Raw genomic sequence first — 25,734 nt, forward strand, 5'->3', positions numbered from 1 at the left:
CAATGGGTATAGTGCTTGCTGCACAAGCAGGAGGACCTGATCTCCAGCTCCAATTTAGAAAGCTGGAGCCTTTCTACCCAATCAATGAGCTCCAGATTCAGCAAGGGTCTATTTCTGATAAAAAAAAAATAAAGGGAAGGTGCTGCTCATGACCAGCTCCAGACCACCCTGGCGAGCAAGTCAGAACTCTGCCCATTCCATTGCCATCTTCTCCTTCTGTGACTAATGTACTATCCAGATCTGGACCAGCCCATGAACTGGCAAGGACAGTTCCATTCTGCCACCATCTCAACACTCACAGTCCCAGCTATGATTGTCAATCTCACAAATAAAGCCTGGAATCACCCCTGTGCCTCCAATAAAAAATTAAAAGGGAGAGCCTGAAGCACAGACCAACTACCTATTCATACATGATGAGAAATCAACCAAGCTATGACCACAATAAAAACAGAACCAAACTTCCATGCAACAAATGCTGGCTAGAATTTCATATCACACACAAAACCAACAAAAGAAGTTAATAAGAACAGGTCACATTGCAAAAAAAAAAAATCAAATAATATGAAAATTCAAGGTACTATGTTTCTACCAAATCCCACAAGTCCTATATAATTATTCTACAATGAAAGTTACTCAGAAAAATCTCAGGGCACAAAACTTAAAAGACCAATCCTAAACAGAATAAAACAATTTAAGGAATTTGACCCCATCTCTCCTCCTAGCAAGGGCACTGGCACCTTTCTTCTCTTGGCACTCCAGACCTCTGGACTACCCACTTGGCCCAGACTCTCCACAGTACCTGATCTTTTGCACCCAAACCAACCAAATTCCTCAGTCTAGTCCCCTGGAGCCCTCAAAGCCTGTTCCTTTCCCCACCTCACCTTCACATACCTGAGACCAAACTTCATCCCTGGCCAGCCCAACCCCCAAATTCCTGAAGCCAGCATCTTTACTGTGTAAGTTTGACCATGCCCATCGCACCTTGACGTCCACAACCGCATTCACCCTCCCAGCTCCCCCACCCTGTTTGTCCTCCTGAAACCATCCTCCTTCCCTGCTTGCTCTGGATTCCTGACACCAGCCTCTTTCCCTGACTGCCTGAGAGTCCTGAATCCTATGTCTACCTAGCAATCCTCCCAAATTGTACTGTGCCTGCTGACTAGAGGGATCCAGACCTTAGGAGAATGCCTGAGAGCATCTGATCCTCATCTGACTTGGGCCTCTGAGGGAACTCCTGTGCAGCAGGAAGAAAGCCATCTGGCCCATCCAATATAAAATCAAAAGAGAGAACCTGAAGCCTAGATCAACCAGTTTATCTTGCCCAACAAGTAAACCACAAAGGCACATACAGTTTACCAGAAGAATCAGGCTTAAACCCAACAAAGGAAAGCTTGAGTCTCACACTAGAACCAGAAACTACAAAAGAAATCCACAAGTCAAAGTCACAACAAAAAAATAATAACATAAAAAAACCCCAAAATTTTATCCCCACCAAGTACCAACTGTCTTGTAGAGGAGTACAATGAGAACTCCCTAGAGATAACACAGGACATGAAATTCAAAAGAACAATTATAAACATGATAAAATAATTCAGTGAATTTAAAGAACACACAAACAAAGAAATCAAAGAGCTAAAAGAAGATAAGGATAAACTTCTGAGTGAATTTAGAAAAGAGTTAGAGATATTGAAGAATACTCAGGCTGAAATAAGGAAGTGAAACAGTCAATAAGCCAATTAGAAACAATAGGAAAAAGACTCACCAATAGGACGAATGAAATGGAAAACAGAATATCAAAACTGGAAGACAAAGTGGATGAACTACACCACTCAAGCAAAGATTATGAAAAATTTAAGAAAACACAAGAATAGAATATAAAGGAATTGTGTGACACCATAAAAAGACCAAAGTTACATATCATAGGCATACAGGAAGGAGAAGAATCTCAGGATAATGGTATGGACCAGCTCTTCAACAGGATTGAAGAAGAAAATTTCCCCAAATTAAAGAAAGATATGCCCAAACAAATACAAGAAGCATATAGAACACCAAATAGACAGGACCAGAAAAGAAACTCTCCATGGCACATCACAGTAAAAACACTAAACGTACAGAACAAAGAGACAATACTGAAAGCTGCCAAAGAAAAACAAGTCACATACAAAGGAAAACCCATTAGGATTACAGCTGACTTTTCAGTGCAAACTATGAAAGCCAAAAGAGCCTGGACCAAAGTATTCCCAGTTCTAAATGATCACATATGCCAACCCAGATTACTTAACCCAGCCAAAATGTCTATTACAGTGGAAGGGGAAAGAAAAGTCTTCCATGACATAAATAGCCTGAAAGAATTCATGTCCACAAACAAGCCCTTCAGAGAGTCTCAAAGCAATACAAAGAGCTGAAGAACAGAATGACTATACCCAAGGAGCAACAGAAAGAAACTTAATGAAGGTATAACTGTGGAAATGCACAGTTACAACAAGAATGCAAACAGAAATCAAAATGACAGGAATCAAAATACATCTTCCATTAATAACTTTAAATATAAATGGACTGAACTCCCCAGTCAAGACACAGACTGGTTGAATGGATTAAAAAAACAAAAGCCATCTTTTTCTTGTTTGCAAGAAACTCATCTCACTTTCAAGGACAGGCACTACCTTAAGCTGAAAAGATGAAAAAAATAGTACAAGAAAATGGTACTAAGAAAAAAGCAAGAGTTGCAGTTCTAATATCTTATAAAACAGACTTGAAACAAAAACTAATCAGAAGAAATAAAGAGGGCCACTTCATTCTAATCAAAGGAACAATTGACCAAGAAGATATTACAATCATGAACATATATTCACCAAACTCTGGTGCACCCAACTTCATAAAAACTGTACTACAGGACTTTAAGACACAGATTAATCCCAACTCATTAATAGTAGGGAACTTCAATACCCCATTGTCTCCATTAGATAGGTCAACAGGACAGAAAATTTACAGAGAGACTTCTGAATTAAACAACACCATACATCAAATGGAACTCTGTGCCCCCAAAAGGCCTGGTTCATCCAAGGGGCTGGCCTGCTGCTGAGAATTTACCGCTGAGAGTTCGCCGTGGAGGGGAGGGGCTTTTGACACCATCTTGGATGGAAGTGGCACAGCCGGACACACGAGAAAATGTGTGGCCCGGTGTTGTGCCTGCATGGATGTGAGAGGGGGCGTTTACCGACCTAGTGCAAGACTGTGGGCCCATGAGGCATTAGTGAAAGCTAATGGTGACTGTGGGCGGGGTGCAGAAGTGATCTGGGCCAGTGGGCCACTGGGCACAGAGCAGAACGGGGCATCAGGTGGCCACCTTTTTGAAGCAGTGGGTGTTCACCTTTGAAACTTACCCCATCTTCCCCCTACCTAAGACACAAAATGAAAAATTCAGATAAAGATACGTGATATGATTTGTCTAATAGTGCCTGGAGCAAGAGACCCTGAAGAGAGTGAGGGTGAGTCAAACAGAGAGTGGGAAGGAGAAAATTTAGTGGTACAAACTAACAGACAACTACAGAATATTCCACCCAAGCACCAAAAAATATACTTTCTATTCGGCGCCCAATGGAACTTTCTCCAAAACTGACCAAATACTGGGGCACAAAACAAGCCTCAACAAATGCAAAAATATTGAAATCATTCCATGCATTCCATAAGACCACAGTTCAATAAAGCTTAAAATAAACACCAGAAGAAAGTCTAATATCTACATGAACACATGAATATTAAAAAACACACTCCAGAATGATAAATGGCTCAAAGGAGAAATAAAGAAATAAAAATATTTGTGTAACTAAATGAAAAGGACAACAAAACACAACAAATCCTCTGGGACATGTAGAAAGCAATCCTTAGAGGGAAGTTTATAGCTTTAAGTGTCTACATTAAAAAATCATAAAGAATATAAATTAATGACTTAACATTTCAACTCAAGACACTTGAAAAGCAACAACAAATGAAACCCAAACCCAGCAGACAAGAAAAAATAACAAAAATCAGAGCAGAAATTAATGAAATACAAACAAAGCAAACAACACAAAGAATCAGTGAATCCAAAAGGTGGTTCTTTGAAAAGATAAACAAGATTGACAGACCCTTGGCCCAGTTAACCATAAGAATGAAAAGATAAACAAGATTGACAGACCCTTGGCCCAGTTAACCAAAAGAAAGACAGAGCACCTCCAAATCAACAAAATCAGAGATGTAAGTGGGAACACCACAACAAACACCAAAAAATTCTGGAACCAGATAAGGCTATCCACTATCTACACTCTTTTTTAACATAGTGCTTCAAACTCTTGCAGGATCAATAAGACAAGAGAAGGAAATTAAAGGAGTAATAATTGAAAAAGAAGAGCTCATATTATCTGTTTTTTTGCAGATGATATGATATTATACCTAAGACATGCCAAAAATTCCAGCAGAAAACTCCTGGAAATTATTAACACTTTCAGTAAAGTGTCAGGTTACAAAATTAATCTACAAAAGTGTGAAGTATTTCTATATACCAATAACAAGCAATCAGAGAAAAAGTACATGGAAACACTCCCTTTGAAAAGAGCCTCAAAAATAAAAATGGGGATTGGAAGAATTAATTTTGTGAAAATGACCATCCTACCAAAAGCCATTTATAAATTCAATGCAATGCCAATCAAATTCCCCATGACATTCCTCATAGAATTGAAAAAAAAAACATCCTAAGATTCATATAGAAGCAAAAAAGACCTCAGATAGCCAAAGCAACCCTGAGCACTAAGAACAATCCTGGGGGGATTAGTATACCAGATTTTATACTGTATTACAAAGATTTCATCATAAAAATAACATGGTACTGGCACAAAAATAGACCCATAGATCAATGGAACAAAGTTGAATTCCTAAATATGTATACATGCAATTTCAGCCACCTGATATTTGACAAAGGAGCCAAGAACACTCACTGGAGGAAAGACAGCATGTTCTGCAAATGGTACTGGCAAACTGGATCTCCGCCTGTAGAAAAATCAAACTAAACCCCTATCTTTCACCTTGAACAAAAGTCAAATCCAAATGGACTAAAGACCTAAATGCATAAAACATTGGCGATAACCTACTAGATATACGTGTAGGAAAGTGTTTTCTAAACTGGACATGAATTGCTCAGGAAATAAGATCAAGAATCAACAAACAGGACCTCATTAAACTAAAACGCTTCTGTACATCAAAAGAAGTAACCAAGGAAGTAAAGAGAAAACCCACAGAATGGGAGAAAATCTTCACCAGTGACACATCTGACAGAGGTTTAACATCCAGAATATATAATGAACTCAAAACAAAGAATCAAGAAAGGAAGTAACCCAATTAAAAGATGGGCTAAGGAACTGTACAGAGAGTTCTCAAAAGAGGAACTAAAGATGGCTAAAAAGCATCTTAAAAGGTGCTCAACATCATTAGTAATTAGGGAAATGCACATTAAAACCAGTTTAAGATTTCATCTTACCCCAGTCAGACTGGCAAAGATCAAGGGAACAAATGATACCAAATGTTGGCGAGGATGTGGGGAAAGGGGAACGCTCATCCACTACTGGTGGGGTTGCAAACTTGTTCAACCCCTATGGAAAGCAGTGTGGAAAACTCTTAAAACACTACAGATGAACCTACCATTCGAACCAGTTATACCACTCCTTGGCATCTACCCAAAGAACTCATCCTATTGTAGAGACACTTTACATTCATGCTTGTTGCTGCTCTTTTCACAGTAGCTAAGAGACGGAAGCAACCTAAGTGTCCTTCAACTGACAAGTGGATAATGAAAATGTGGTTCATTTATATGATGGAGTTCTACTCAGAAGAAAAGAAAGATGAAACCATGAAATTTTTAGGTAAATGGATGAACTAGAAACTGTTATACTAAGTGAAGTAACACAGACTCAGAAAAACAAACGACGTATGTTCTCCCTCATATGTGGATCCTAGCACTAAATCTTTATAAGTATGTATCCAGATGTAACTACAGGAACCAGGATAAGGAAAAGGAACAAGGGAGGTAAAGGAAAAGAAAGAACCTGAGAGAGAAGAACAGTAGAAAACAGGTGTTACTAAGGGAGATATGGATAAAAATAGGGTCATTTAAATGGGAGTGGGGAGGGAGGGTTATATAAAGAACCTTGGGGATAAAGGAAAAGAAAGATGTATTGTATTATATGCACAAAAAATTCAATAAATTCTTTTAAATAGTATAAAAATAAATAAAAGGAAACAAATTTCATCTTTTTGTTGGCTGCAAGAAACTCATATTACTTTCAAGGACAGATACCACCTTAGTATGAAAAGATTTTCGAAGAAAATGGGACCAAGGAACAAGCAGGAATTGCTATCCTAATATCTGAGAAAATAGACTTCAAAATAAATTTATTCAGAAGTGATAAATGAAGCCAGTCCATTGTGATCAAGAGAAAATTCAACCAAAAAGACATTTCAATCATAAACATATATGCATCAATCTCTGGCACACACAATTTTGTCAAAAGAGTGCTACTAGACTTCAAGACACATATTAACCCCAACTCAGTAATACTGGTGACTTCAGTGCACCACTTTCTCCAATAGACAGGTCATCAGGAAAAAGAATAAACAAAGAAACATCTGAAATAAATGATATTATACTTCAGATGTGGTAGCACATCTTTAATTACAGCATGCCACAGACAGAGACAGGCAGATGGAGGCCAGCCTGAACTACATAGTGAGTTCCAGGCCAACTGATGCCATAGGGAGACAAAAAACCAATATCATACATCAAATGGACCTAACAGACATCTACAGAATATTCTACCCAAGCATCAAAGAATGCATATTCTATTCAGTAGTCCGTGGAAGTTTCTCTAAAATGGACCACACACTGAGACAAAATAAAAAACCTCAACAAATACACAAAAATTAAAATAATTCCATCTATTCTATCAGACCATAATGCAATAAAGCTTAAAATCAACAGTGAAAGAAACTCTAGTAATTACAGAAACTCATGGAGATTAGACAACATACTACTGTAAAATGTGTGGGTCAAAGAAGAAACCAAGAAAGAAATAAAAATATTCCTGGAAATAAATGAAAATGAAAACACAATGCAAAAATCAAAACCTCTGAGTCACATTAAAGGCCATCTTAAGAGGGTCATTTATAGATCTACATTAAAAAATCAGAAAGAGAAGTCAGGTGCGGTGGTACATACTTTAATCCCAGCCTTTAGGAGGCAGGTGCCAATGGATTTATGTGAAATAAAGGCCAACCTGGTCTACAGAGCGAGTTCCAGACAAGCTAGGACTACAAGGAGACCCTGTCTCTAAAATACCAAAAGAAAATTAGAAAGAACACAAATGGCTTAATGATATCACTCAAGAATCTAGAAAAAAAAGAACAAATCATATCCAAATCTAGCAGACAAGAATAAATAACAAAAATCAGAGCACAAATCAATGAAATAGAAACAAAGAAAATAATAATTGATGAATCTAAGAGTTGGCTCTTTTAAAAAATAATCAATCCCAGCTAATAAAAAAAAAAGCAAATCCAAATCAACAAAATCAGAGGTGAAATATTACAACAGACAACAAAGTAACCCAAGACATTATAAGGGAATACTTTAAAAGCCTAAACGTTATTAAATTTGTAAATCTAAAAGAAATGGATGAATTTCTAGGTTCAATGAGACCACCAAAATTGAACCATGAAGAGATCAACAGCAGCAATTTAAATAGTCCCAAAACAAATAAAGAGATTGAAAGAGTGATACAAAGGCTCCTGACTAAAAAAAGCCCAGGTTCAGAGGATTCACAGCAGAATTTTACAAGGCCTTCAAAGAAGAACTATAAGTGATACATCTTAAATTATTCAAAAGGATTGGGACTGAGGGAAAACTCCCAAACTCCTTCTCTGATGCCCGTTATCATTCTAGTACCCAAACCAGGTAAAGACACAACAAAAAGAAAACTATGGGCCAATACCCTTAAACAAACATAAATGTAAATATTTTCAATAAAATACTGCAAACCTCATATAGACACATATCAAAAAGATCATTTAACATTATCAAGTTGGGTTTACTCCAGAGATGCTGGGATGATTCAATATGTGTGTGTGTGTGTGTGTATCCATATGTATATATGTATATATACATATATGTGTGTATATATATGTCAATAGATGTAATAAATCCTATAAACCTCTTATAGACAAAAATCATCTTCTCAGTAGATGCAGAAAAGGCCTTGATGAATCCAACATACCTTCATGATTAAAGTCTTAGATGGAATTGTACTGCAGGGGACATGCAGGGGACATATTTCAACATAATTAAGATTATATACAACAAACCCATAGCCAACATCACTCTAAATTGAAATCAGGAACAAGACAAGGCTAGGGACTATCCCTACTCCTTTTTGATGTAGTTCTTGAAGCCCTAGGTAGAGCAGTAAGATAAGAGAAGGAAATTAAAGGGGAAAAGAAGTAAAATTATCCCTATTTAGAGATGATATTATAGTATACATGTGTGATTCCAAAAGTTCCACTGGAAAATTTCTGGAAATGATCAATACTTTCAGCAGTGTGGCAAGATAGAAAATCAATTTACAAAAATCACTAGCCTTTTTTTTTTTATACCAATAACAAGTAGTCAGAGAAAGAGATCACGGAAACATTCCTATTTACAATAGCCTCAAAAAGTATGTCTAACAATAAACTTAACTGAACATGTGAAAGATCTCTACAACAAAAACTTTCAACCTTTGAAGAAAGGGATTGAGACAGACACTACAAAATGAAAATACCTCCCATGCTCATGTATTAGTAGATGACTAATGTGAAACTTACAATTTTACTAAAAATGATTTAAAGATGCAGTGCCATCACAATACAATTCCCATCACATGTTTCACAGAAATAGAAAAAAAATCCTGAAATTCATATGGAATGACAAAAGGCACCCAATAGCAAAAGGAATCCTGAGTAAAAATAGTAATGTTGGAGAGATTACCATACCAGATTTCAAACTATATTTTGGATCTATAGTAATAAAGACAGCATGGTATTGGCACAAAACAGACATGTAGCTCAATAGAACAGATAGGAGACCCAAACATGAGTGCACGCATTCGTAGCCAGCTCATATTTGACAAAGATGCCAAGAATACACACTAGAAGAAAGACAGTATCTTCAACACACTGTGCTAGGAAAACAAAATTTCTAATGTGGAAAGACGAAATTAAACCCATATCTATCATCCAACACAAAAATAAACTCAAAATGGATCAAAGACATCAATATGAAACCTAAAATGCTAATGCTGAACGTTAGAAGAAAACATAAGCAGTGCTCTACAAGATAGAGGTGTGGTAAAGAACCTTAAATTGAACATCATTTGCTGAAGAATTAAGGCCAATAATTGACAAATGGAACTTATTAAACTAAAAACCTTCTGTATAGCAAAGTAAATAACCAATAGAGTGAAGAGGAAGCCCACAGATTAGGAAAGAATCTTTGCCAACTATACATCTGATAGAGTATTAATTTCTAGAATATATAAAGAACTCAAAAATCAAAGAATCAAGGAAACACCTGACTCAATTAAAAAAAAAAAACAGGCTACAGATCTGAACAGAGCTCTCAAAAGAATAAATAAAAGTGGCTAAGAAATGCTTTTAAAAGTGCTCAACATCCTTAGTAATTAGGGAGATGCAAATTAAAAGTACTTTAAGATTCCATCTTACCCCAGTCAGAATGACTAAGATCTAGAAAACAAATGACAGCAAATGCTGGTGAGGATGTGGGCAAAGAGGAACCCTCATTCACTGCTGGTGACATTGCAAAATGGTGCAACTACCATAGAAATCAGTGTGGAGAACTCTTTAAAAAGTAAAAATAGATCTACCATTTGATCCAGCTATATCACTCCTTGGTATATACCCAAAGGTTATTGTTGTGCTTTTCACAATAGCTAGGAAATAAAAACAACCCAATTGTCCATCAACTGATGAATAGATAGTGAAAATATGGTACATTTACACAATGGAGTTCTATTCAGTGGTAAAGAAAAATGATATCATCAAATTTTCAGGTTAATCACTACAACTAGAAGCTATTATACAAAGTGAGGTAACCCAGACTCAGAAAAACAAGCAATAAATGTTCTCTCTCATACCTGGATTTTAGTTTCAAATCCTTCGATACAAATGTACCTCTCACCATTCATTAAAGAAGCTTTTTTAGCAACAAATGGAGACTATTACAAAGTTTTATAAAGGTGGAACACAGAAAATAAGTGACTCTGAGATTCCAGCCCTGAGGGGTACAATCTACAATGCAACCTCTACACTTAAGACTCAGGGACCATTGTGGAAGTGCGGCCGCAAAAAATTCTGATTTCTACCATCACAAAAGCAAATCAGGCTACAGAGGCAGCGCTGGCTGCTCTTGAAAAGGACCTATTGCGTCTGTTCATGGTACCCACGTGACACCTATCCATAACTCCAGTTCCATGGGATCTGACTGCCCTTTTCTGCCCTTTGTAGGCACTGCACACAAGTGGTGCACTTATATACATACAGGCAAAAATACTCAACCAATAAAATGTTTTTAGAAAATAAAAAAATATGGGTCTGGAGAGTTGGCTCAGCAGTTAAGAGCACTGGCTGCTCTTGCAGAGGATCTGGGTTTGATTCCCAGCAACTCACATGGTGGTCAACAACCACCTGCAACTCCAGTTCCAGGGGACTCTGACTCCATATTCTGTCCACCGCCGACATTGCCTAACACAACATGGGTGCACTTACATATGTGTAGGCAATACATTCATACACATAAAATAAAAATAATGAATAAAATGTTAAAAACATAAAAAATAAATAAAAATAAAATGAAATGGAGAGCAATAGAAGAAGACACCCGATATTAACCTTCGACCTCCACATATATGAATAGTGGCGTATACATTAGAACATATATATACGATGAACACACAGAAAAGGAAGAAATGAAAGATGAACGATAGATAAATTAATGGTACATAGAGGATAATGATGACGATAGATTGAGAAATTCATCTGTCTTCATCAAAGCTTACTTTATAAGTGGATGGTAGCTATATAATTGGTATTCATTCATTTAACTTTGTCATATGTAAGATATTTAATTTTATAAAACACTAATGATAAACATGGTAATATCAGAAATTTGGGAAACACTACGACTTGAAATAATTGAAGAGCCAGACCTGGCAGGGTAGCTAGCATTCTAGGTGAATTTAGAGACCATGGAAGGACAGTTACTCAACAAATCATTTCCTTTTCCTCTATGGTAGCTACCTAGTCCGCTTTTTCTAGTCTATGGTATAGCCAATAGTTGAATCTGGACCAAACTGATGTGCAAAAGGAATAGTACCTGTCTTTATGGCCTTATATCTATAGTCTTAATAGATGTGGCCTTTCCTGTTGTCTTCATTAGATGGCTGAATACAACTTAGAGAAAGATGGAGCTACAACATGGCAGGAGCCTGAGTTCTTGACTCAGTTTCTGGAAAAGAGACTACTAGGAGAGCCATTTAAGAATGAACATTGTTCTCTCCTGGATTAGTGAACTGTCAACTTTTATTGTGTTAAGCTACTAAAATTTAGGGATGGTCTCTCACAATAGCTATCCTATTTTAGCAAATATGCTTTTCCTTAGTACTGCCGAAGAATTCTGGGCAGATGGTAAGAACTAGCAACTACCTTCTCTGTACTAAATAGTTCAAGGGCATCAATGTCCCAAAGGTCCCAAGAATAGAAGGAGTAATGAAGAACCAAATGAATGTGTGAGTAATTGAATTTATTGAATAATGAGTACATAACTAATTAAGATCCCCACTTGGAGGCAAAGAATCAGAGCCTTCAAGAGCATGTTTGGTAATTCACAAACATAAAATGGATTCCTGTTCTGATGAAGATACTAGGGAAAGTGCATTTATGGATGAGAGTATCATGTTCTATCCAATCAGAATCTCTGAAGGTTCTGATCCTGTGGAATCATAAAATCTCCCCTCAAAGAATCCAAAAGTAAAAGGCTATGCTCCACTTACTTCCATGTCACTTCGTGCTGAAGGCTTACCCTTCCAGCTGCAGGAAAGCATGGGACATTGAATTCACAGGTCTTTGAGGGCTCCAGCAGGCAGGCAAATCTTAGCTATTGACCACCAACTACACTTGGAGTGGATGATAAAGCAGAAGTCATGAAGGGCTTGATCTGTGCAAGTAGAAACCTGGTACATTCTAGAACTTCACAGATGTGACATTCTCCATCATGGCTTGCCTATTCCATGGAAATTCTCTTTGTGGCATGAGGCATGCAGTCTCTAGTCAGTCAAATGGCGGGATACCAGCAAAGTGATGAGGAAGATGACCATCTCCGGTCCTTCCTGCAATGTTCTTCACCGCATGGTCAGTGTTAGAGCCAGAGCTAGGACTCCAAAAATTCCTGGAAGCATTACACCTGCCTATGCTGGCAGTTGAGTTTTCATCTGAGCTTCGTAGTCCATCTGCTACAGGGTAGCTAATACGAATTAAGAAGCTAATGCTAAAGAAGAACTGAAATTGACTGAATTAGCTCGGGTTTGGGAGTGCAACAAACAGAGAGTTCAAACCCTCCTTTGTCACTTCTTTGTCACTTACTACTTCTGTGTTTTGGTGCAAGTCATGTGATTTTCCTTAAAGGGAGATTTAAAAAGTCAATCTCCTGGGATCACTGTCACTTGAGTTCACTGGAGAACAGACATTCAGAAATGGAGATTTTTTTTTAGTGGGAAGGAGAAGAATGAATATCTTGTATTAGTTTCAGGCATCATGCTTAAGTGCTCTGGAAGAGAAAGAGGGAGAGAGTGAGTGCCTTGAAGGAATTTCCATCTATGCTAACCCACAAACCCAGTCCATCTTCTAGCCTAACCTCCTCCAAGTGCCTTTGAACATGCTTCTTATGTCTTCTCTGAATTAAGCACACAGTTAATTCTTTGGTTTTACTGCAAGTCCTGCCTCCAAAGTTACTTCCTCAGAGAGGACTTCTCTCCAACCCTTTCTCTTTACAATAGTATTACCCAGTTGCCATTCCTATCTCTTGCCCTGCTCAAATTTACTCTATGAAAAGTAACACCACAAAAATTATCTATGCCCTTGCTTATTTATTCCTCCCTACTGTAATTTGAGCTCCAACAAGGAAGGAACTTCCTCCATCTCCACACTATCCTCACTGTGTGGCACACAGCAGATGAATAACAGTTTTTAATGAATGAGTGAAGACTTAAAATATACCATATATCCTTTTCATCCATTTAAAAGCATATACTAATAGCATCTGTTAGTCACATAATTTTCTCAAAATAAAGGACTTATGTAAAAAGATTATATACATAAATTTACTTGTAAAGAATCATGATTCATGATCATATATACATGATTCAAGAAAAACAACTGATGGGGTCAGATTTTAAAGGTTGTTATACAGGAGAATGAAAAAACTATAGTGTTTTCTCTGTGTGTTTGTGTGTGTGTGTGTGTGTGTGTGTTTGTGTGTCACACACATGCATACATTTCTTCGTGTGGAATCTACATATTTTCTTTAAAAATTATTTTATTATTTTTATTTTATGTATATGAGTGTATTGCCTGCATGTATGTCAGTAAGTGCACACAAGTCATGCAATGCCTGTGGAGGTCAGAAGAAGGTGTCAGATCCCCTGGAACTAGAGTTACAGATTGTTGTTAGCCATCATGTGGGTACTGGGACTCAAACCCAGGTCCTCTGCAAGAGCAGCCAATTCTCTTAACCCCCGAGTCATCACTCTAGTCCCAAGAATCTACATATTTTCTTAGGGACTGAAGGTAAGAATATATTTAGCACTATCTGCAAGTTGAGTTGGACACTGTGCTGTGTAAATTTTTTCTGGCGTAATATGAGCTAACATCTCTTCATCCCATATAAGACACCAACAATATACCAAAGAAACAAGTCCGCCTATATCTAATTTACCAAAATATGAGTTTATCAGGGTTACTGAGAGAGTTACTTACAGGAGCACAGATGACTCAAAGACAGCTGCATCATCACGCAAAAAGCTTTCTTTAGAATGGGTGATAACTGTTTAGAAAGATGCATCCCTAGTTCTCCCTCTGTGACTTGCAGGTAGCTGTGCTGGTTGGACAGTCTTTCCTCCCTAGCAATTGTTACTACCTTAGAGTTGGGGGGAGGCTAGTAAATCTAGAGAGGCCCCAAAGATGAATAGATTGCATAGACGGCTGACCAAACTCAACAAATGAAGCTATATTTATGAAGAAAAACTTGGAACCAACCCCAGAAGGTGAGAAGGGACAGTAACATGAGATTCTCTGGGGACATGCACACTTATGGTGTAATGTGAGCAGGAATGCCAAAGGGTAATGAGCGGGACTTTTCTGGTTCTCAAAACTCTGTGTCATTTTAGTCTCCAAGAAATTTTGGGGGTTTGCCTTAAACAGAGTCTCTTCATCTTGGAAGCTGACATTCTGTGTTCTACAGGAATGAAGTTTTATAAGCAGCAGCTGCAAATTTATCTGATTGGAGGAGCAGTCACATACCTCTACAAGGCTTTCAGGATCAGCAAGGTCATGGAAAGTTCCAGGAGGTGAGCAAATCTCCAGCTGAGCAAAACTGAGGTGACAGAGCCACTAGAGTTGGTGTAATAGCACAACCACATAGCTCTCCTAGAGATTTGGGCACATATCCTGAGACCCTTTTTTGTCTGGCAGCTACAGCAAGCTGAGTCTCAGCCTGATAAATGAACACCTGAAAAGTAGCCCTGGGGACCCCTAAGGTACTTGAAGAGGGGACATTTGCAAGGCACTGGTATTTCTCTATAAGCAGACTGAAGCTAGGAGCTAAAGGAAATCCAGTAGTGATAGTAATAGAACATTATTTGTTCCCATAAGCTGGTAGGAAAGAAAAGCGAACATTCAAGTGGATTTACAGCCCCTCTCCCAAGGCTAAGCTGCTCTGATTGCTGCATCCACAGAATGGAACCCATGATTAACATGATCTCCTGCACCCACAGCAGTGATCCAAGAGGTTCAAATTCATTTGGAAAAGGTCTTACAGCACATATAACTCTTTCCACCTTAAGAAAAAAGAATCAGCACATTGTAATGAAAGTCTAAACATTTAAGGCAGTTTCAAATTTTGAGACAAATGTAGACATTTAATTCTCTATTAGGTACAGTTCAGTTTTATTAAATTGAAAACAATTTGAAGGAAAACTCAATAAAATTGGAATCTTGCTTAAATTAATGAATAACACTTATTACTTATGACCAGATATGCAGCTCTCTGTTAATGAGCTATTTTCAGGGTGAGAGACATTTACCAAGGCTATCAGCAGCAAAATTAGAAAAGGTGAGAGATATATCACATCATAATGTAATAAATTTATCATTATAAGACTTTTATGTTATTAAGAAAAAGTATCCATACAAAAGAAACCCTATCACATCTCCATTACAAAAATACAGTAAAGTAACTCATGTTCTAAGACAGGAGGAGGTAAATTAATTGTGTAATGGACAGACAGAAAATATTTTAGGCTTTGTGCCTGTTGTAAATACTCCATGCTATTAATACAGCACAAAATTAGTCTCAGACAAAATGGAAAGGAATGAATGCAGATATGTTTCAGTGTGACTTTATGTACACTGAAATTTGTGTGTCATATAATTTACAAGTATAGCAAAATATTAATCCTTATTTGTTTTCTTTTATTGGAATTTGATGGATGTTGGGAGAGGGAGAGTCAGTTTTCCTTATTGGTCTGATCAGACTCCAGGCCTTGGACCCACACACAGGAGCATTTGGGAGGTGAGGCACAGAATGAAATCGATCTGCCTTTAAAAGTTGGAAGGATGGAAGGAAGGAAAGAAGGAAGGAAGGAAGGAAGGAAGGAAGGAAGGGAGGGAGGGAGGGAGGGAGGGAGGGAAGGAAGGAGGGAAGGAGGGAAGGAGGGAAGGAAGGAAGGTGACAGATAATAATGGAGAATATGAAATCAATGGGGAGTGGCTAGAGAAGGTGGAGGAAATCTGAATATGATCAAAATACATTGTATGAATTTCTGGAGTAGTTAAAAAATAGAAGTTTGAAAAAAATATAAAAACTATCCTCAGCTAATAGACCATACAGAAACAAATGGAAGGGCTGGGGTGGCTCAGTGGACAAAGCCTTTGCTCCACAAGCATAAGGCCCAGAGTTCAGCTCCCCAGAACCCATGCAAAAGCCAAGCATGTGTGCAGTTGACTGCAATTCCAGCACTTAAGAAGCAGAAACAGAGAGTCCCCAGGGTAAGCTGTCTGCCTAGATTGGTCAGAATTGGTGAGCTCTAAGTTCAGGATCAGTGAGAGACAGGTAGACACTCAATAATTTAAATAGAGAGTGTTCAAGAAAGACATCTGATGTTTGCCCCCCACCACACACCTTTGCATACAAATACAAGGATGTATGTTTACCCCTCCACATGTGAACAGAGATGTGAATACACATACACATTGCACAGACATAGACACATTAAAAAAATAGATGGCAAACTCCTACCTTAACTGAGGAACTATTGGCAACTGATGAGTGCTCGGGAGATTCAATCTCATTTAGAAATAAGAGTCTTACTAGGTTGACCAGGCGCCAGTAAATGAACCCACACCCATGGGCATGTGGGACACAAACCATAATTTTGGTGGGAGCTTAGTAAGTGGGGTGGAAATATTGGAGGAGATTTAAATATAATCAAACTAGATTGTATGAAATTTGCAAAAATGCAATATAACGTTAATTTAAAAATAGATGGCAAATTAAATTGGTTTATATAGGTTGAAGTTTGTGGATTCAAGGTTTATGAAGACCTGCTGTTGGTGTTCTTCAATAAAAATTTTTCAGATATTCTCATAGTCACATAATGTAGGTGGTTGTCTGTTTACATCACTCTGTGTGTTACTGTTAATCCTAGAGCACAGTATGAAAACTAACATGATTCGGGTATTCCTTCTAATCATTATCTCATCTGTCTTTTACCTTCTGCCCCCAAAGCTCTTGGATTTACTTTCCTTACAAGCTAATTTCTCCTTCCTCTAGTGCAGTTACCTCCCAAGTGTCTTCATTGGGTGCTATACATTACACATTAAAGTACAATCAATAGAATATTGATGGAGTCATTCTGAATTATACAGATGAAGTAACTTACACTTAAATTTGGAAGAGTCAATCCGCAGTGATCGGGCTTTCCTGATAAAAACAGCACACAACTTTGCTAGCTCTTTGTTACTTATCCTTCCTAATTTTCTGTTATTTAGTTTACAGGCAACATGGATTACTGGGGTAACAATTAAGTTTCATAGCAGAAAAGATGACTTTCATGTTCACTATCCCAGAGAACCGCTGGAATTATGACAGGCTGGAAGCTTCTACAGTATTAGGCTTCCATATGACTTTCAAAAGAGCTTTACTGTTAGTTATCCCTCCCTGTATTCTCTCCTCTACCCTACACTCATTCCCCACTGCATTTAATATTTTCTGTTCCATTATTCTCTTTATCCCTTTATACCACTGTCTTCTTTCTCCCTTCCCTTGAAACCCCCCATGGCTCTTTATATACGCACATAAAAAAGGAGTATAAATGGAGTTACCCTATAATGGGGTGAAAATGTTCTTACCAGAAAACATGGGCTAACAAAAGTCCAGGGCAAGGAATGGGCTATCTCTTTTGGAACTGTTGATCAGTGAGGTTCCACAGATCAACAAACATTACAGGCTATTTCCATTGCTCTTGGTTGCCCTCCAGAACTTGACACTAAGACCCCATTGCTGAATTCATCACATATTTGACTTGCATAACGTGGACAAATCAAGCTGACCTGGAAGCTTCATCCCTACTTGCTAGCTTTCATAATGTTGGAAGCTGTTATGTATACTACCAGAGGAGAAAAATAATCAGCAACCTTACCGAGTTGTGTGAACCCTTCAAGCTACAATAATGACCTGCTCTGCAAGAAATGCCCACTGATGCAATTGAGATAAAAATGGTTATAAGAGTAACCAACCACTTTCTAAGTGGATTTAAGGCATGCTCCATAAGATGAAACTCATACCTGGCACCACTCCTGGGACCAAGAACCTGTGGTTAGACAAGTCATAGGCCCTAGAGGGGAATCTAGTTTTATTATTCTGCTAAATGGACATAGTATTAAATTGACTCCTAATGACTTGTTGTTATACCTATAGATTAGTGTATAACTGTTCAATCATCAGAGGAGCTTCTTTCTGTACCAGATGGTGATTAACACAGAGATCCACAACTGGTCAGAGAACAAGAGACTGGGGAATGCTCAGTGCTAAATGGGACAGGTATATCATACCTCCTCCTCCCGGGAATATTACAGAAGCAGGGACAGAGAAAGATTATAAGAGCCAGATGTCATAAATGACTATAATGAAACTGTTTTCTGGACCCAACAGGGTAGTTGCATATATGAACTCATAGTGGTTAGGGCAGCATGCACAAGACCTTTGCAAGCTCAAGCCAGACAAAATTCTAGCATGGAGGGGAGAGGAGGCCATGCAGTCTGACCCCTAGCTGAGAAGTTATTGGCAATTGACAGCTGCTGGGAAAGAGATAGTTTTCTTTAAGGGTGTGGCCCCTGGTATGTAGATTATGCTCCAGTAGATGGACCTACCCAAAAGTACACGGGCAGTTCAAACTGGACTTGGTAGGTTAAAAAAGAAAAAGAGGACAAAAAGTTGGGTGGGTAGTGAAGAAGGGTGGACCTGACAGAAGTTAGGGGAGGGGTTTGAATATGATCAAAATACATTACTGGACAGTCTCAAACAATAAGTAAAAAGAAATATTTAAAAACTGACAAGCAGTAAGGACTAGGAAATAAGAAGTTCTGAAGCTGGGAGCTTCTAATTTTAAATATGGTAGTCAAGTTAGGCTTGTTGAGAAGTTAACATTTGAGCAAAGAAATCTTCAAGAAGGGAAAGGAGTTTGCTCTGTTGATATCTTAGCGAAAAGAATTCAGGCAGATGAAACAGCTATATTAAAGACTATGTGGTAGAAGTATATGTGTTATCCATTCTTATTATAAATTTGAAATGTTTAACATAGTGTATCTGTTAAAAATCATTGGTATGTTTAACCTTCCCCCAATAAAATAGCCAAAACTGTTTCTTTGACTACCCACTTTTAGCTCATTACCTAATTCATTAACACAATAGAAAAGCTTTCTGGTTCCAAGTTTAATTGGCTTCCTAAAATTCCCTCTCTCATTCAGAGATGATAGGTAAAATAAGGAAGAAATTAAGCTCTGAAAATTGGATGATTAAAGATTTAAATTCAAGCTGGGAGTGGTGGTACATACCTGTAATCTCAGTACTTGGAAGGTAGAGGCAGGAGGATCACAAGTTTAAGGTCATCCTTAACTACATAGTGCATTTGAGTTCACTTTGGGATATGTGAGACAGTGTCTCAAAAATTTTTAAATAAGTTTTAAGTCCTAATTTGACCCATTAAAAGAAATGTGACTTTGAGCAAAATTTCTTCAATTACCTCAACTGTAAAAAAAAAAACAATGTAGTAATACCTGAGTCATAGGAACTTTTATGAAGATTAAATAGAAGACTCAGTTCTATAGCACATGCAAAATAGCACAAGGTCAGACACATGTTTATTCATAAATATCACTTCACAATTTCTACCTTGAAAAAAAATCTTTTCTGTTTTGTACAGAACTTCATAAAATGAATTTCATTACCCAAGATTTTGCTTTGAGATTTGTCCATATAAATTTATCCCAAATGGAATAAAATATTTATCTATAGAATACTAGGTGTCCTAATCCCTGCTTGTAGATTTGAATGTGCCTGTTACAATGCTAATGTTACCCACAGTTTCCCTGATGAAACTTAAATGTGACAGTATTCTTTTATAGAATAGAATAGCTTGCTATTTACTTGATCATATACTCAAGGGAAGATCAATAACTAACCATCACCATCTACTTTGTATTAAAGGGGAAAGAAAAAAATGATACAAATATTTTCCTCCCTTCACACTTTATAGAAAAATTTTTTGTCTTTATTTTTCTTTTGCAACAGGGTCTCCCTATAACCCCAACTTTCCTGGAACTCACTATGTAGACAAGGCTGGCCTTAAGCTCACAAATATCTGCCTGCCTCTATCTCCTAACTGCTGGGATTAAAGGTGTGTGCCATCAGAAATCTTTAATTACATGATCAAAATCTCTTCCTGAGAATATTATACAAGATGAGAATCGGTATCTATACAAAAAAAGGTGAGGTCTGAAAATGCTGTACAATTAAATTCAGTAAGGTTTAATGAGAATCTATTCTAATGTGGGAAAAGCCAAAAAACAAGAAATACCTGCCATAGAGGTAATAACAGGAAGAGGAAGAAAAACGTACCCTGTCTTGTAAGTAAATATGATGATTTGAACTAATGGTTATAAGAAAGGGAAGAAATAATTATAAGCCCATGCCTCAGAGAATGTTATTTAATTAAGCAAATGATAACAAACCTCCAGTCAAGATCTATTATCACAATGTTGGTAATTTATACTAAGAGGGAAGGAAGAAGGAGTAATCACTAGACTTAGATAAATTAGTGTTTTCATTTCTAGTGAGCTTTCCCACATACATTAGCGTCAGCATCCATAGACTTGGCCTTCTTTGTAGCTTTTAAAAAGGGATAGACTGAGCAATGAAAAACATTTTATTCTCACCTCACATACAACTAGCTAATTGTATTACATGAACAGAAACAACCATATTCCAAAGATTTTTGAATCTTGCCAAACAAATCTTTGACCCCTGATGGTGACACATTCAAAATGACTTCTCTCTGAAGCTGAATGTTTTCCACAATATTAGGAAGAAAGGAGAAACGAGTCACTGGAGACAGCCTGGCAAAGTTTCCAGACTTAGTCAGTGAGTGAATGTGATCATGGGCAATTTACTTAAATTTTTGCATCTTTTGTTCCTCATCTGTAAAATAGAGAAGAATGACACCGCCTTAAACTGATAGTATTACAAGGATGACTTGGAAAGTGTATCCTTAAAACGCTATAGTTTTCATCAACCTCTCTGAATTAAGCCACCACAGGTGAAATAAATTAAGCAATAATACAGTCAGGGGATTGGGGAGATGACTAAGTTGGTAAAGCATAAGGACCTGAGTTCAGATCCGCAGAGCTCACATGATAACCTCAGGCGTTTTACAGGTCTGCAGCACTTTAGCAAGGAGGGAGGGAGACAAGTGGCTCCTAGGAGCTTGCTGACCAGTCAGTCAGTCTTGTCAGTTTGTGAGCAAGTAAGTTCAGTAAGAGACAATGTCTCAAAAGACAAGGTGGGAAGTCATCCAGGAAAACACCTGAAGTTAACCTTTGGTTTCCATAGGCACATGCACAGATATGCATGCACGGTCACATGCAAACATGTACATATGCACACATGCACACATGAACAAACATACACTCACATGTATGCACATATAATCACTCTGAAAACAAAGATTCCAGGTAAATCTTTATAAACCCCTCTTCCTCAATCCTCCATATAGCCAGAATGGAAATAAATTATTGTTTCTAAGATCTTCCAATGAAATAAGTCCTCAGTTAAAGCTGTTTGATTGAGTTATTGGAGCCCATTCAATTCATCTAAGTAAAAGATTATTGGGATTTCAACACAGAATGATTTGCTGTTTTGTAAGAGCTGTAACAAAGTAGTACATTTTATTTCCACATTCAAATTCTTCTGAGTGAAATTAGCCTTTCTCTTGTCCATAGGTTTAAACTAGAAACCATCGAGGAAGAGGGAGCGGAAAGATTGTGAGAGCCAGGGAGGAGGTGCATGACCATATGGAAACAGTTCTACAAACTCCTAGGAAACTGCACATATGATTCTATGGCAATGGTGTCACGCTGCACAAGTCCCATGCAAAATCAGGCAGACAAAAACCCAGCATAGAACTGGGAAAATGAACAGCAGACCCCAATCTTTTCTGAAGAAATATTGGCAACTGATTGCTGCTAGGTGAAGAACAGATCCTCCTAAAACAAGAGACTCTAGATAGACTGACTAGACCTCGGGGGATGGACTTGCACTGGGGAACATCTGGGGACACTAACTTGGCACCGTGGGCCTTAACAGGAATGACAGGACATACGGCTTCATTGGGAGCATTATGGAAGGGTGCCAGTGGGGATGGGGAATAAAGATGATTAATATTATTTGAGATGTTCTGTATGGAATACTCAAAAATTCAATAAAAAACAAATTTTAGAAGACTAGGAAATGCAATGACTTTGGTGGGCTCTCTTATATAAAACAAAATCTTTAGTCACTTTAAATAGCAGATAACAGTTGCAAATCAGAGTGTTCAGTACAACATAATAATGAACCTTTCACTCTTCATTTGAAAGTTCTTGTACAACTCTCCTGGTTGCTATACAAGAACACAGAAGAAAGTGCTTCTCTGGATTTTGCCTACAAGTGAAAATTTACTCCAGCACTCTAAACTCTTTGTTGAAGCTGAGAGGTTTAAAAGTTTTTACTCTTTGCAAATGATGTGTGATGAGCTGCCTCACGCCCTTATTTGGAATCAAATCCCATAGTTGATGTTATTGATCTGATGGGTCCCTTGGTCAGCTGCTGTGAGCAGTGTTGCCTTCTGACCTACAACTCTCCCCATTTCTGGAAAAGAATTCTGGGCAGTTGCAATGGGCTTGTAGGAGGTGTCTGGGCATTTCACTCCCCCAGCCATGATTCCTAAAGACTGCCTGACATTAGGAAACAAATGCCCTTCTTCCTTTCTTCATTACATGACAGATTCTGGGGTGCTATTTATGACCCCCAAAGCCCCAAAGCTTCAAGCCCAAGCAAACCTGTCTCTTAATTTCTTGTTTAGCCTTTCCCCTTCTTTATTTTACTTTTCCATTTTGCTACAGGTTCCCGAAAAGCACTCTTTCTTTTCATTTACTTTTCCCACTATTTTACAATTCTGAAAAGTGGTGGACGAATTATGGTAATTTTCATTAACAATACTGCATAGTCCAATTAGGGTTCGTCTTTATGTTTTCCATTTCTATGGGCATTGACAAGTTTATGAAGTTATGCCAACATGAATGCAGTGTCTATAGACTAGTTTCCGTGACTGGAGAATATCATGTTCTACCTACTGTTTCCTCAGTATGCCTCCCAAATACCTGGAAACTATTGACTTTTTCATTGTTTATAGTGTTTATGGTTTATTATTTTTCCAGGATGTCAATTTATTTTTATTTTACATGTATATATGTATGTATGTGTGCATTTGTATGTACGTGTGTGTGATATATGTGTGGCACATGCACACATGTGTATGCACATGTGAGCACTTGTGTATGCAAATGCAAAGGCCAGAGGAGGACATGGCATGTCCTCCTCTATCACCCTACCACACATGCACCTTATTTCTTTGAGACAGAACCTCTTCCTGAACCTGAAGTTTATGAATTTTTTGGCTAGGCTGGAGGCCAGTACGTCCCATAAATCCTTCTGTCTCTGTTCCCTGAAGTGTTGGGGTTACAAGTGCAATGGGACCATGACGGTCTTGTTATGTGGATGCTGGATCTAAATCAGTTCTCATGATTGGACAGCAAGCATTCTTAACTTCTGAGCTATACCACCAACCCACAAGCACTATCTTAATATATTATACAAAAATATCTATCAATGTATATATTTCTAGGAAACCCAATTTCAGACAGCTGGGTGCTCAACCTTAGTTCCTCAGTCCAAATTTTCAGTTAATGTATTGTTATACCAGAAGCTGATTAACATATATTACCCTAGACCTCTTCCATCAGAACAATAAGAAATCTGAAAACTTTAATAGTCAATAAAGTTTTGCTTTGGCTCAAGGAAGAGACATCCAATTCTACAACCATCTATGCAGCCCTCTATTTTTTTCTTTTGTCCCTGATTGCGTTCTGCCAAAAAACAGAGATGAATTCAATTTTTATTCTTTCCTCCCTTTCAAAATCATATATTTGGCTGTCTAACATCTAACTCTGAATACCAGTATTTTTTGGTAAATAAAAAAAGAGGATTATATGTCACCTCCAAAAGGAAAAATCAAGCCAAGATGCAAAAATGGGGATAAAAAACAATTTTTTTCCAGGTCACTCACCTACATCATTCCTTCAGAGTAGAAACAAAGCAAAAGAATTGCTCTGTTCTTTCAGACAATCTGGCCCAAAAGGAAGCAGAAGGGAAACGATGTACTCAGAGTTGTCTGCACTTAAATAAAGCTTTCATGCAAGTAAATAATGTGCATTAAAAGGTCATTCCTGATGCTTTTCACTCAGTCCTGATACAGAAAAATGATTGTCATGAAGAGCATTCTGTCCTCCATTCAAATCCTAGCCCACAGAAAGGCAGCGTGAATCTAGACAACCTGAAGGACTGAAGGTAGCTTTAAATGTCTCTCATCATCAAACCAGAAAAAATAAGATAACATAGATAAGAAAGAATCCAGTCAGAGGTCAGTAACTTTTTTCTGTAAAATAGCAGCAAGTAAATATTCTAGTGGTTGCAGGATATCTAGTCTCTATCACAAGTACTCAACTTTTCCATTGTAGCTTCAGAACAACCATTGACAATACTTAAAAGCTTTATTGATGGACATAGAAAATTGAATTTTGTAAAGTTTCATATAACTCAAAATGTCTTCTTTTCATTTTTTCAACTATTTAGAAGTATAACAGTAATCCTAGCCTACAAGAAGTGGGCTAGATAGGGGCTGTGTTTTGCTCATCCCTAGATTTTTCTTAGATGATAGTAAAGTACTCTATTTAGGAATGGAGATTACTAAACTAAAATGGTTAAAAGAATCATACTACAAGAATATTTATCTTAATAAACTACTTAAAATGTGTGTGTGTGTGTGTGTGTGTACTTAACAGTTCTTGCCACACAAGACTGTGATTTTTCACTTTAGCTGAATCCTGCCAATTGAAGCTCAAATGGCCTTCTTTAGCACTTTGACTTAAGTTTCCAGCAAAATGACGACTGAAGCTACTTGTAAATTCATCGAAGACGCAGACTGTTTCTAGCTTTTACAAATCTCCCTAATCTTTTACAGTTGTGCCTCCCACACTTTTTGACAGCAATATTTAAATAACTTGGCTTTAAAAGAGATTTTCCTGAAGTATTCAAGTCAGCTACTTTTCTTCCTTATTAAACTATGGAGTGACTATGACAAAGAAAATTGACACAAGTGGGCCAAGACAAGTGTATTGAGCACTTGATAAGCACAGAATTCAATTGTTGGGATAGGTCTGTGTGTGTGTGTGTGTGTGTGTGTGTGTGTGTGTGTGTGTGTGCCTATGAATGTGTACGTGTGTGTTGAAGAGTTATAATAGAGCCAGTATATCAGGCTTTGGGCATCTAATGGACAATGGACATTGGTGGATACCTTATATGGAAGAAAGATAGTGTCAGTTAACCTAGGAGACAATTGAGCAGTATATCTCACTTTCTGATCATGCTTCTTTAAGTTGTATGTGGGGAAGGAAGATGGTGCAATGATATTAGATATTTTCATTTAAAGAAACTGGTTAATGGAATTGCAT

The sequence above is a fragment of the Nannospalax galili genome, unplaced genomic scaffold (assembly GCF_000622305.1).
Source record: "Nannospalax galili isolate Female #2095 unplaced genomic scaffold, S.galili_v1.0 scaffold521, whole genome shotgun sequence".
NCBI lineage: Eukaryota > Metazoa > Chordata > Mammalia > Rodentia > Spalacidae > Nannospalax > Nannospalax galili.